This window comes from Pieris brassicae, chromosome Z (genome assembly GCF_905147105.1).
Source record: "Pieris brassicae chromosome Z, ilPieBrab1.1, whole genome shotgun sequence".
NCBI classification, from domain to species: Eukaryota; Metazoa; Arthropoda; class Insecta; order Lepidoptera; family Pieridae; genus Pieris; species Pieris brassicae.
This window is the reverse complement of record NC_059680.1, coordinates 7,122,554-7,136,175: the sequence shown is the minus strand read 5'-3', so window position 1 is coordinate 7,136,175 and position 13,622 is coordinate 7,122,554. Positions and strand designations below refer to the sequence as shown.

The window sequence follows — 13,622 nt, the reverse complement described above, 5'->3', positions numbered from 1 at the left end:
GCTTGACGATACCGTCTCCTCTCTTCTGTCTCTACTCTTTTAATTAAAAGACTACCGATTATAAAATTATTGTATTTTCCATTATTGTACCTAACAGTAGTGGCCATTGACTCATCTCTATGGAGACGCGTACATTTGTATGTTAACATAATAGTGTTCGTAAAGGAATCTACTTAAATATAGGTACACCATAAAGGTATTTTCTATAAGTGGGGATGTGATAGGCCGTGTAACTAGGTTACATATGAACCAGCCTAATGAGACATGACTCCTTAATATATTTACCCTTATTCATTACATTGAAGGTTCTTTTTATACGACTTAATCATTTTTGTTGTTATCGATAATAGTCTTACGTTTTAAATAAAGTTTAAAGACGCTTAATATTAGGTCCTTACATATGAAATTGGCGTTTTGTATGGGAGGAACAAAAAGTCGAATATTTTTAAATATAATATATTTAATTAATTATGTATGTAACAAAGTATGAACCATTGTTTTCTATGCACTCTTGCCATCTCATAGGTAGTTCATTGATCCCTTTACTAAAAAAATCAGTCGGACGGGAATCAATAAAAACTGTGAAGGAGATTTGGACTGCCCCATCAGAATTAAATTTTTCCCTTGCAAGAAGTTGTCCAAATTTCGAAAAAAGATGGTAATCTGTTGGAGCAATGTCCGGGGAGTACGGAGGATGTCTTAGACATTCCAATTGAAGCTTTTCTAATTTGGTAGTCTGTTGTGTAGTGTGTGGTCTAGCGTTGTCGTGAAGTAGCAGTGGCGTGGAGCGATTGACCAGCCTAGATTGTTTAGCCGCTAGCTTTTCCATCATGGTTTGCAATTGCTGACAATAGACATCAGCCGTAATAGTCTTACCAGATTTGAGAAAACTGCAATGAACAATACCGGCACTAGTCCACCAAACGCTTACAAGTAACTTTTTTGGGGTTAATTTTCGCTTGGGGCAGGATTTGGCTGGCTGGCCAGGATCCATTGCGCTGAGCGCTTCCGATTATCGTAAAGAATCCATTTTTCATCACAGGTAATGATTCGGTTTAAAATACCTTCATTATTGTGCCGGTTCAGTAATGTAACGCAGCAGTCGACGCGCGTTTGCCGGTTTGCTTCAGTCAATTCGTGAGTCAAGTGAATTAAAACAGTTTTATCACTAACACCTCAGCCTGCAGCTAACTCGGACGTGGTTTGCGATGGATCCGCTTCCACAATAGCCTTCAATACTTCATTATTAACGTGGGTCTTAGGCCGTCCACGGGGCTTGTTCTGCAGGTCGAAATTTCCAGAACGAAAACGTTGGAACTAAAACCGAACTGTGTTTTCTTTTACAACATGACCGCCATACACATCATTCACCCTTCGAGTCGTTTCCGCAGCACTAGTGCCACGGCGGAACTCGTACTTCATATTTAAGGACCTAATATTTAGCAGATAATATGTTTAAAGATTACTTTAAAAAAGTTTTGGCTAGGGACAATATATATATATATATATATATATATATGTATAAAGATAATTTTACAATAAAGGTGGCTAAATATGTCAAACACAATGAGTGTTTTTGAATGATAACTTTATCCAATAATTTCATATGAAAGTCGTTTCATATGAAATTTGATATTTTCTGTAGTTGTTTACATTAACGGTTCGATTGTGGTTCATATTTCATAGTCATTGAATTGAAAATTATATAATAGTCAATTAACTGTCAGCTATTAAAGCTTACTCGAGGTTTTTAAACGCGCCATCAAAATATTTGCTTTTTAAATTAATACTGAATTGAAACATTTTAACGAGAGTACTAAAGCCTAGTTGAAAGTAACTTCTATAATCCTAAAAAGTCAAAGTCTGTATTAAAATTTTATCAAACTGCTCATTGAACTAATATTTACTCTTTTTGATGCTTTTTATACGTAACTACTATAATTTTCTACTAAATTTAATAATTTAACATAATACAAATGGCACCTTGTGAGACTATGTCACTTGGAATAAGTATATCGCAGCGATGCGTTCCATTTTCCACATATCGTGTTCATTATATTATGACAGGACATTTAAGATGTGACCTTAAGTGCCTTTGTCAATGATTACATTGACATTAGACATTGTGACAGCGGTATTTTGGAAGGCAAGATTCCCCCATTGGAGTGACATTTGAAGGCATCATTGTCACATATTTTATTCAAATTATTCTTATAATTTTAACAAGAACTATATTATTTCCTGGACACAAATATTTATAGTTCATAATATAATATTAATACGATCATAGCGACATCTGTATTGTCTTTCTCCATTAAAAGTTTTGAATTAAATTAATATTTTATTTGTAGACATAGGCCGTTCTTAAAACTCCACTGTTTCGATTTGCATTTTAAAAGCAATTACTCGCAATTCTCAAAGGGAATCGGAAATATTAATTAAGAATGGCATTACGTTCTTGGCAAATAGTGTTAACTTGTTGATTTCCACAGTTAAGTTTGAAATCTTTCCTGTAAATGCTTTTTTTAAGTAAAACTAAAGTTTGAGTTAAGTGTTATACATACATTTATTTTAATGTTTAGAAAATATTGGACAAAAATCTTTGGGCGTGCCGCATGACCCACCATCCAAACGTAAATAAATATGTAAGAGATGTTAATGCGTCACCGAGTCAATTTAGTAATTCGTTATTACCAGAGGCTTACTGTACAGGTGAATGAGGTTCTAATCGATTTTTCGGTGAGACATTCCAGTTTCCTTGCGGTAAAATTAGAAATGATCAAGTTTATAACTTTAAAAAAATTCTTATACCTTATATCATGTTTTGTTATTTATTTCAATGACTTTTTGGAGGATGTCTCCATTTAAGCGCAAGCAAATTGAATTCACAATGCATCAAAGCTGTATTTAAAAGGTTTCAGGCATGAGTGCTTTATCCCATATCGATTGGAGTACGTATAAAGTCAGTGACTGGATTTATAATATTTTATTAATAGTATGTTTTGTTATAACTATATTGTAGATCGGTAATGTACTTTTCTTAAATTGTAATTTAAATCCAAAATTATCTAAGGCTGCCTTTAAACTTAAGAAAGTTTACCAGGCTATCACTAGTGATCCCGATTTTATTATCCATCCTTGGAATAAGGTTTTCCAACCTGATACCAAGGATGCAATATTTTCGCTACGGACATTAAACTAAATCAAAACTGGGTTTCAGTATTACAACATTAGGACTTTTTAAAGAATAAAATTTTCATTATATCGCTTAAGATTTGACTTGAATGAATAACCTAAGGAGTACGTAATGCTATATTACATCACTACTGTTATATAACTACCTATAATATATTATATTATATGTAGTTATGTGGTGGTGGTGGTCGAGGTCTTATCGGGTCAGCATCACCTCGAAACTATACTCTATACTCTTTGGTATAAACCATTTGAAGGGGTGAATATTATGTTTAATTTCTTTTCTAGCAATACCTATTAAAAAGCTATTATCACTAGTTATCTCTGCCAGAGAATAAGAGCAGAGAAGAAGTGCCGAGAAAAGAGGAGCCGGTATTGCTAAATTTTACAAAATACTGGTGCTCTTTATACACAACCGATATGGTTATCGTGAATAATCGCCAATTCCGCATCAAATCTGTCAAACAGTTGTGTAAATTAATAAGCGGGACTTAATATGATAAATATCAAAAGCCGTCCACACATAACCCAATCTATGGAACCACACAGGATATTCGCGCATATAATTAGTTGCTAAATTATAATTAAAAATTTAATTAACTAGAATTTCTTTTTAATAGGAAGATGTAAATATATTCATAGTTAATTATAAAGGATGAGGTACGAGTAAAAAGAGAGTTTTATTTCAATACTTTTATTTTGTTTGCTATCTCCTCTTGTAGAGCTTCTTTGGAGCGAACTTTAATTAATTAAAATGAAATCTCTACAGAAAGGTTATGAAATACATGAGAATTTTGTTGCTATTATCATGATTGTTTATTATTTAACATTTATATAGGAATTACAATTACCGTGCTGTGGTTGACATATTTTTTAATTAATTATTTTAATGTACAGTTATACAATCCAAACCATTATATCCCTGTTTTGTGTAATAATCTTTGGTACAACCTCCACATGTGTTGTATATAACTACTAATTTCTTTTATACAAGAATATTTGCTTGAAATATAATAAAAGAAAAGATTTAAAGGGAATCTGATGTCACAAATTTACGATCATGTGGTTGAATAACTCTGTATTGATATTTCACAGAACCGGCGCTTTCAAAGCTTTAGACGGTTAGATTTGTTATGTTGAAGAGAGTACAATCATGCTCTTCGATATAAAATCTCTCTATGTATTGATATCCTTGTCTAGATGTAGGCTCTTGATATAAAATATCTTTGCTTGAAATGTATACACGCAGCCCATTGATACAATTTCATTGATGTCTCAACAACATTTTATCCTAAATCGTTTATTTAGGTAGCAAGTTGTTGCTTTTGGTAGTCTTTGATCTTTGGCATGCCCCTTAAAGAGAAATCTCATATATTTTACAAGAAAAGCAGTTTTGGAGTCTTCTGTCTGCCTTTTACGGGCTTACGTATCGACCGCGGGCCGATAGTCCTTTAATTTAAAACTAAGAAATAACACGTACATATATTGGTATTATAAAACACCAAGTACAATTATGTAGTAGTATAAACTGTGTTGGCCTAGTTAAGCGAGTGTCTTAATGCTCAGGCTGTGCGTTCAAATCCCAAGAGCTTTCTTTGTATGTACGCTTTTAAAATACGTTGTAGTGAAACAATCAAGCTGATAACCACTAAAGGAACAGATACAATCAAGACCCTAATGGCTTTTATCTTCACTAGATAATTATTACAGTAAATAATAGAGGGCGAAGATCTTTCACTTGATCCCTTGACTTTTGCCTTATGTGTTACCAACCACGATCAGTTTCTCCTGATTATCTCTTGTGTGATACTAAAGCATGCATATTTCTGTCCTTAATTTAACAATATAATTTGAAATAGTTCAAACAAATAAACAAACATGATATGAGTAAGTGGCCATAAATTATATTAATGTAATTTTTATATAAAACATATTGAAATATGCCCGCATACCGAAATGTCAATATACAAAACAATATTGTACGAACATTGTTTACCTTCCTTTATTATAAAATGCATCTCTCAATTTTCAAAAACCTATTTCATGTTTGATTGCAATCACGAGTTCTGTTTTATGTTCAAACATTTCACAGCAAAACAAAAGTATACATATTTTTTCTTATTTGTAAAAATTCGTATTTCAAATTGAAGGCACGTTTGTGTGACACTTCTGTAGGATATATCTGTAAATCGGAAACGTGCTGAGAATTATTACATATCCAATAATATATAGAAACGCGTCAACCTTGTGGTTAAAGTGCAACTCAATTCTAAACTTTTGATTTCGTGTACAATTATTACTTGCTATGAGACGAAGGAAAGTATCGTGTCAGTTTCCACACGACATTTCAATTTCCGTAAACGCCTCATGTCAGTATGCGAACATTGGATACATTATATCAATGTTCATAACGACACTGATTAAAGGGAATCATATGTCTGTGATTATATTAATAAAAATATGCTACACATTAAATGATTTTAGTCTCGGAGCGGGTTTTTCTTGGTACACCTGTGTTACCTTCGACGTAAGGCACTTAAAGGACTGAAGAATTGATAGCGAGATAAAATTAAATTTATCACCAATATATTAAAGTAATATTTAAAGCTTAGTATAGTATAGTAATAGTACTGTAATAATCAACCATCGGTTTGGTAATAGAATTGCTGTTAATTATGAAAAGAATGACATCGCTACAGCTAACAAAGAAAACAGCTATACAAATCACATTTAGGTTTGCAATATAGCGTGGCCGGATATTAAAATGATTTATAACACAAAAATTCTACTAAAACGGTCTTCTTTTTTAACAAAAAGATGTACAAAGTTTCAAGGAACGCTATTAAAATAATATTAAATTATAAAGCATAAATTATCTTATTTGTTTATCTTCAAAAACAATGCTCGCGTGCAAGTTAGAAAATAAAGGCAAATGGAATTTTCCGAGTGTGGAATACTTGCTTTTGTATTCATAAGGATTAATTCATAACAGACTAAATAAAATAACAAACAAAGTTTGGATGATATTTAGCTTTGTTAGCTCGATGTTTATGAAAGTATTGTTTTCGTTTTTATAATAAATTCACTTCAAGTTTTAATATTTAACGTTTTTTTACTTGCTGACGTGTATAAGCGTTTATTAGATCTAAGAAAGTTTTCATAGATTAGCATTCCTTTTTTTGTACTATACGGGTTACGAATCTGAGACACCCGGACATAACTATTATTGCAATAAGCGTAAGGTCAGCTCAGGTTGAAAAGAAGAGAGAAGTGTTGGCCGGCCGGAATGGTTTTAAGGTGCGGCTCTCATCCCTAAGGTCGTAGGTTCGATCCACGGCTGTTCCGATGATTTTCTATCTATGTATGAGCATTTATAAGGAAACCAGGCGTGCCTTAAGTCCAAAAAGTCGGTGGCTTGTGTCATAGTGTGCACGTGTGTACACAGAAGTGTGTTCGCCTAAATATCTATTTTAAAAAATGATCTCGAAACAGATATTGTGTTTACGCTATGGTGAAGAGAGTCAGAGTACTTTAGATAATCATAATAATATATACTTTTACACTAACACATTTAAATTTCTATCATCACATTGTTTTAAGGTATCTAGGTTACCCTGTATTTGTCAAATGCCTCCTCCAAATCCCGCCATTCCTACACTGTGCCACTCTCTCTCATATATTACCTGCTTTTTCCTTAATTTGGTCTGTTCACCTTCTAAATTGTTTTGCGTTTATTGTACCTTGGGCACCAGTTTAGTACTTTCTTGCATTTTCACTCAAGATTGTTTAATTTTATTGTAACATCTGCTTCCTTAGTTGTTCTTTTAAATATTGTATTCCTTAATTTATCTTTTATTTCTTACCTATTGTATTTCACTCCATAGATTTTTTACACACCTGTAGCGTTATATGCTGCGAAGAGTACTTTGGTTATAACCGCAATTAGACTGATTCGACTGAGGGGGTGTATTTATATTTGTATAATATTTATTTATATAAGTTGCAAAGCAGAAACAGAAACTGATTTATTATTCAAAGGAGAGGGAATTTAACTCCACCGAGTTCGTATAATTGCCTATAATTATCACGCACGCAAGCGTGCTAAGCCCCGGTTTATATGTTATAGTAGATGCACATGATTTCTGTTTACATTTTACAAATACATTTGTATGTAATAATCCGAGCTTTGTGTGTTCCAAGCAGCTATAAGTAGTAATCTCTATTGAATGTGTCCATAGTCCAATAGTAAGCTTCCATAGATCTTAACCTCGCCTAAGGTTTCATGCGTTCTCAATAAAGTGAATCAAGACTAGCATTTTAGTACCTGTTCTTTCCACACTTTGTACCCTTAAGTTATACGCGCATGCTTTTATTGAAAGAAAAAATATACAGACCAATTATGTAGATTCCGTCCATATCGTTTATTCAAATATACAGTTGAATAAATGTACCAAGCCTTTAAGGAATTACAATTTCAGATTTTTGTACGATGTCTGAAATTTTTTACGGTTGATATTATATTTTCTAGTACCTACCAGATCTCTTTGACGGTTCATTATTTATGTGATATTATGTGATTTATTGTGAATAAAATGATGCAACAAAGTACTTATAAAAGATAGGATCTTCCAACATTCATTGAGCGGTGAAACTTAGTTTTCTTTTGGTAGAATGGTCTCACCACGATAATTATTAACATTAAGTTTAATACTCATCTTAAAGATTAGGACTCAGGAAAGTACCAACAACCCCGTTTAGGGATGACGTAAACATGAACTTTGTGATTCATGCACCTTCGTTAGTTAAGTAATTATACAATTATATTATTATTCTTACCGTACTGGGTTTGCCCCGATCGTTTGATGTAATGATACTAGTCGACTTCCTTAACTCACCAGATTTTATTTAAGTGTTAATAAAAATAACCAAGTAGTTGTTTGTTACATACAAACAATTTGTTACATACTTCAGACCTGACCCATTTACTCAGACTTGCAAGTCAGAAGTCGCAATACTAACGCACAGTAAACACTAATGCGGACAAACAAATGCACACTGCACGAGTGCTCGTAAAAGTATAACTGCTATTGTGTTTATTGTTATAAATTATACGAACATTACTAGCGGACCCGCGCTAATCTGATACTCATTTTGAACATCAGGAATGGCGCTTAGTACTGATGTACTGATTTTAATTATTATAAATCTATGACGAAAGCAATGGCAAACATTTCCAAATTAAATTAAATACTCCTAGAAAAGTAAGATAATGATTAAATAAATTATTTAAAAAAACAAAGTCGACAGTGGCTCAACCATATAAGATAAAAAAACGAATGAAATACATAAAGTATTAAAGTATTCTGACTTCTTTTTATGAAGTTTTAGTAGCTTGAAAGATAATTATAGGTCTTCAAATGACTTCACGACAAACTAACGGTGGACCACGCCCATTTATAATGTGCACGAGCCACAAATTGATGCGGGGAAACTGCGGTTGAAATAGTTAATAATACATTTGTATTTCGGTGTAGTTAAAACGACTGTGTGGTTTCTAATCGAATACCTAAAAATAGTAATATGTAAAAGTTAAAAAAATTATCTTTAAGCCTAATATAAGCATGATCTCTTGCAGATAAGAGGGAGCTTCTTAAAAAAAAGATTATTTATAAGACTCATTACTTTTAATGTTTGGTAATCTTTTCGCCCGCGGCCTAATCCTCTAAGAAAATATTTCTTACATTTTCTACGCAAGTCACGTTTCTTACTTTTCTGGTATTAAAAATAAAATATGTTTTACTTTTCAAGTACTAGGTATGTAAAGTTTAAATTTGGAAAATATATGTGAAAGAAAAAAACAACATACATAACAGAAGGGAAATGTTGCTTTATACCAAAAATGATTATTAATGATTAAATATTATATACAATACAATATGTTTCATTTTATAACGTACTAATCAATTAAAATAATTCAATGGCCACAAATTCTACATCGTCAATTAGCATATCTAAAACGATGTAGGTATAACAAAAACAATTATTTGATATAATATAATATTGGGTCCTTACATATGAAATTGGCGTTTTGTATGGGAGAAACAAAAAGTCGCACTTTTGCCATCTCATAGGTAGCTCATTGATAGCTTTACTAAAAAAAAACAGTCGGACGGGAATCAATAAAGTCTGTGAAGGCGATTTGGACTGCCCCATCAGAGTTAAATTTTTTCCCTTGCAAGAAATTGTCCAAATTTCGAAAAAAATTGTAATCTGTTGGAGCAAGGTCCGGGGAGTACGGAGGATGACTTATACATTCCAATTGAAGCTCTTCTAATTTGGTAGCCGTCTGTTGTGGTCTAGCGTTGTCGTGAAGTAGCAGTGGCGTGGAGCGATTCACCAGCCTAGGTTGTTTAGCCGCTAGCTTTTCCATCATGGTTTGCAATTACTGACAATAGACATCAGCCGTAATAGTCTGGCCAGATTTGAGAAAACTGCAATGAACAATACCGGCACTAGTCCACCAAACGCTTACAAGTAACTTTTTTGGGGTTAATTTTCGCTTGGGGCAGGATTTGGCTGGCTGGCCAGGATCCAACCATTGCGCTGAGCGCTTCCGATTATCGTAAAGAATCCATTTTTCATCACAGGTATTCACAGGCATTCAGTTTAAAATACCTTCATTATTGTGCCGGTTCAGTAATGTAACGCAGCAGTCGACGCGCGTTTGCCGGTTTGCTTCAGTCAATTCGTGAGGTACCCACCTTTCAAGCTTTTTAATCTTCCCAATTTGCTTTAAGTGAATTAAAACAGTTTTATCACTAACACCGCAGCCTGCAGCTAACTCGGACGTGGTTTGCGATGGATCCGCTTCCACAATAGCCTTCAATACTTCATTATCAACTTGGGTCTCAGACCGTCCACGGAGCTTGTTTTGCAGGTCGAAATTTCCAGAACGAAAACGTTGGAACCAAAAACGAACTGTGTTTTCTTTTGCAACATGACCGCCATACACATCATTCATCCTTCGAGTCGTTTCCGCAGCACTAGTGCCACGGCGGAACTCGTACTCGTAAATAATGCGATATTTAAAGTTTTCCATTTTGTAAAAAAATTGTGACGGAAACAGAAAAAAACAAATGAATGACGGTCATTGAAGCACAAATACATGAGTAAATAGCTGTACAAATTTGAATTTGGACTTCCTTACCAAAGAGGAGAACATCGTGATTAAAGTGGCCAGTACGAAATACGCCAATTTCATATGTAAGGACCTAATATTATATAGTATTATAAAAAGGCATCTTATGTGACCGTAAAACAAAGCGTCAATAACAGAAATACAAAACTTATTTCCAACACCAGATTACTCGCATAAAAATGCTGTAAAAATCATCAGGCATATTGGAACTTGTCGCCGGCTGTTCGAATGTGTTTTTATTGTGAAACGATTTTTTACTAAAGAAACTTTCTGAAATCGGAAAGTTTGCCGGAGTTTTGTATAGTCCTGTGATATGGCTATTAGCCATCGGTTATAATCACGATTCCGATTTTAATTACTTCGGAACACGTAATTATAAGTTTGCAAAATCAACGGATATTAAGCAATCTATTTCGACATGGGGTTATGTTATTAAATGAAGACCTGTTGATACCGTACACTGTGAAGCGATGCTATTAATTATTTCGGGTTTCTTAAATTATCGAACCCACACATACTTTTTAAGTCTAATGTTATTACCAGTTACTTAAAAAGCTTTCTTGCATATGTCGCATTTATTACTCATGAATATAATATAACTTGTCTGGCCATAAATACTGTTACATAAAAACTTTTTATTCAACTTTTTAATTATTTTGTATTTGGAACACGTATATTTAGACCAGGATTTAAAAATAATAAATTGTAGATAATAAATAAAAATAGTAGGATGAAACCCATTGGAATAGGGGGAGAATATTATAAAACTGAAAGGAAAAATAATTTACTTTAATCTGAGGTCGGAAGGGGGTGAGTTTTTAAGGGTAAAAAACGGTTTATCTCGATGTTTCCTTTTAATTTTCTTTGGTTTCAAAAACTATGGATCCTGGTCTAAGTATTTTAAAGACTTCTTTCGATTTTGCGCCATTTCAAATATTTATCGTGTTCATTATCAGAGTACAATATGGAATAGGGTGTTAAAGAAAATAGAATGGCAGTAAGCGCCTTGCACAAAGTGGGTATGGAGCCGTCGGTCATATTCCAGACACTTCAAAAGCTTGGTATCAGCCTTAAGTTCGTATATCTACGTACTGTCAACAGATACAACAATACTTCTTCTATCGATGATCAGAAAAGATCGGGGCGGCCGTTTGTTATTAGAACTACAAAGACTGTTAATGCTGCCAGAATTCGTCGAAACCCAATGGGGTTTAATTAGATTTTTAAGATAAGATATTTTCCTAATGAGGAAGCAAAAATCTTATCTTATCTTAAAAATCTCAAATCGAAGCGATACGCGGACTGGAAAAGCACAGAAATATCCTCTTTACCGATGAAATAATTTTCACGAAAAACACTACTATAAGCAAAATAATAAAGTGTAGCGTACATAGTTCTAAAAAAGCTGCTTGAGTGGTCGGAAAGGTACAACGTGGTCATCGTCCTGCGTCAGTGATGGTTTGGTGGGGCCTGTCTTATCATTTTTGTGAAAAAGGAGTGAAAACTTCAGCCAAAGTGTATTAAGATACAGTCTTGGATCATGTTGTGAAACCTCTCAACAATACACAGTTAAAAAGTGTAAGTGTTTCAAAAGTGGCAAAATTTCCCTTGGAAACAGTGCGTAAATCCGAGTCCTGTCCAAAAAGATTAAAGGCCTTTATAAAAGCCAAAGGTTGCCATTTCGAATAGAATATTTTTTTTATTTTTTGCTGCATAAAATGCATTTTCATTTTTAACAGAAGTTACGGCTGGACTAGCTAGATAGGATAATACACTTTTACTAGATTGTCAAGTCGTAAAATTGTTGTTTATTATGTATATTATTGTTTATAATTCTTAATTTGTTTTAAATAGGTACTTACTTAAAGCAATGGTACAATCTACCTTATGCCGTTTTCTAAAAGACAGTCCCATGATAAAAGTCTTACGTGAGACGAAATACGTAAATTAAAATTATACACATTGATCATTTTAATTAAAAAGAAGCATCAGCGGCTCTGATTTTTTATTACTCAAAATCATGGTTTTTGGCATTCTATATTAGTACAATATTTACGTAAATTGTAGAATTCAATGCATACAATTGATTAAGTATTGTACAATCTTTTGAACCAATCTTAAGGTCTCACTTAGCGGTTCTTAAATATTTAATATAAGACGATAAAATCCAATTCCACCGAAGCTATTTGCTCAAATGCCCTCTGTTGGGAAATCAGACATAAAACTAATTCAAAATATAACTTTTATAACTTAGTAGTATTACACCAATTTATAAAACATTTTTATTAACTATATGTCGCATTATCGGCTTTAACTTTACTTTGAAAAAAACCGAGTAATACAATCAATTTAAAATCAATAGATGTATTGCTAATACTTTAATCTAGATTAGCCTGGAGTGGACGTTATTGACAGTGTCGCGAATTAATTGCCTATTAATCAGGTTATAGATGTCGACAAAGAGAGTGGAATTTGCTATTATTTGCAATAACAAAATAGAATTTAGTACAATAATACTAGTTAACTTTCTATAATCTTCTGAATACATAAAATAGTCATGATAGTTATTTATTTATATATAAATAAAAATGATCACATTATAAGGTGCTAAGCGCAACTCGAATACGGCTGGACTATGTCTAGTTATTCTTTTTTAATTCCTTAAACTCTGAGGAAGGATTCTAGGAAGGTTTCGAGTTATTTAGTACTTTGGTTTTTATTCCAGAATAGAACAGTCTCTATTGGTACCGTAGCACAATGTTATGTAGCTACTAAAAACTTAGGCTAATTAAAATTGTACTAAGGCGAAACGAAAATTGTTTGAGCTAATCATAATATAACTGCACTTATCTCTTCTTTCTTAAATATCTTTTAGTTATATGTATTTTAATATAAGCATATTTATATGTATGATAAACCGTACGGGTAGATAAAACGTTCATATTTAGACATACAAACTTTCTTAAAGCCACAACTACTTTGATAGGGCATAGTTTTCATTAAATATTTGCGTACGAATAACTAGTTGTGAAGGGATAACGTAATGCTTAACCAGTTCCATGTCCCCTCGGGCTTGGCCGTCGCCAAAATATTTACGTCGACCCTGTTTCAGCGGCCTACTCGTATTTACAACCACTTATGAACCTAACAATTTTCATTATTTGAACCAAATACATTAAAAGCATTGCGGTTGTATGAGTGAAATATATTAGAATTTCAAACTGCAATT

The 13,622-nt window shown here is 33.1% G+C and overlaps 1 long non-coding RNA gene across 1 annotated transcript; it reads right to left on the bottom strand.

The window, feature by feature from the left end:
• Nucleotides 1-3,914: 3,914 nt before the first annotated feature.
• Nucleotides 3,915-7,084, bottom strand: LOC123718544. Its single transcript, XR_006755032.1, has 3 exons — nt 6,879-7,084; nt 5,192-5,377; nt 3,915-4,548 (listed from the first exon to the last, which is right to left on the bottom strand). It is a non-coding gene; the product is annotated as an uncharacterized LOC123718544 (long non-coding RNA).
• Nucleotides 7,085-13,622: the final 6,538 nt, after the last annotated feature.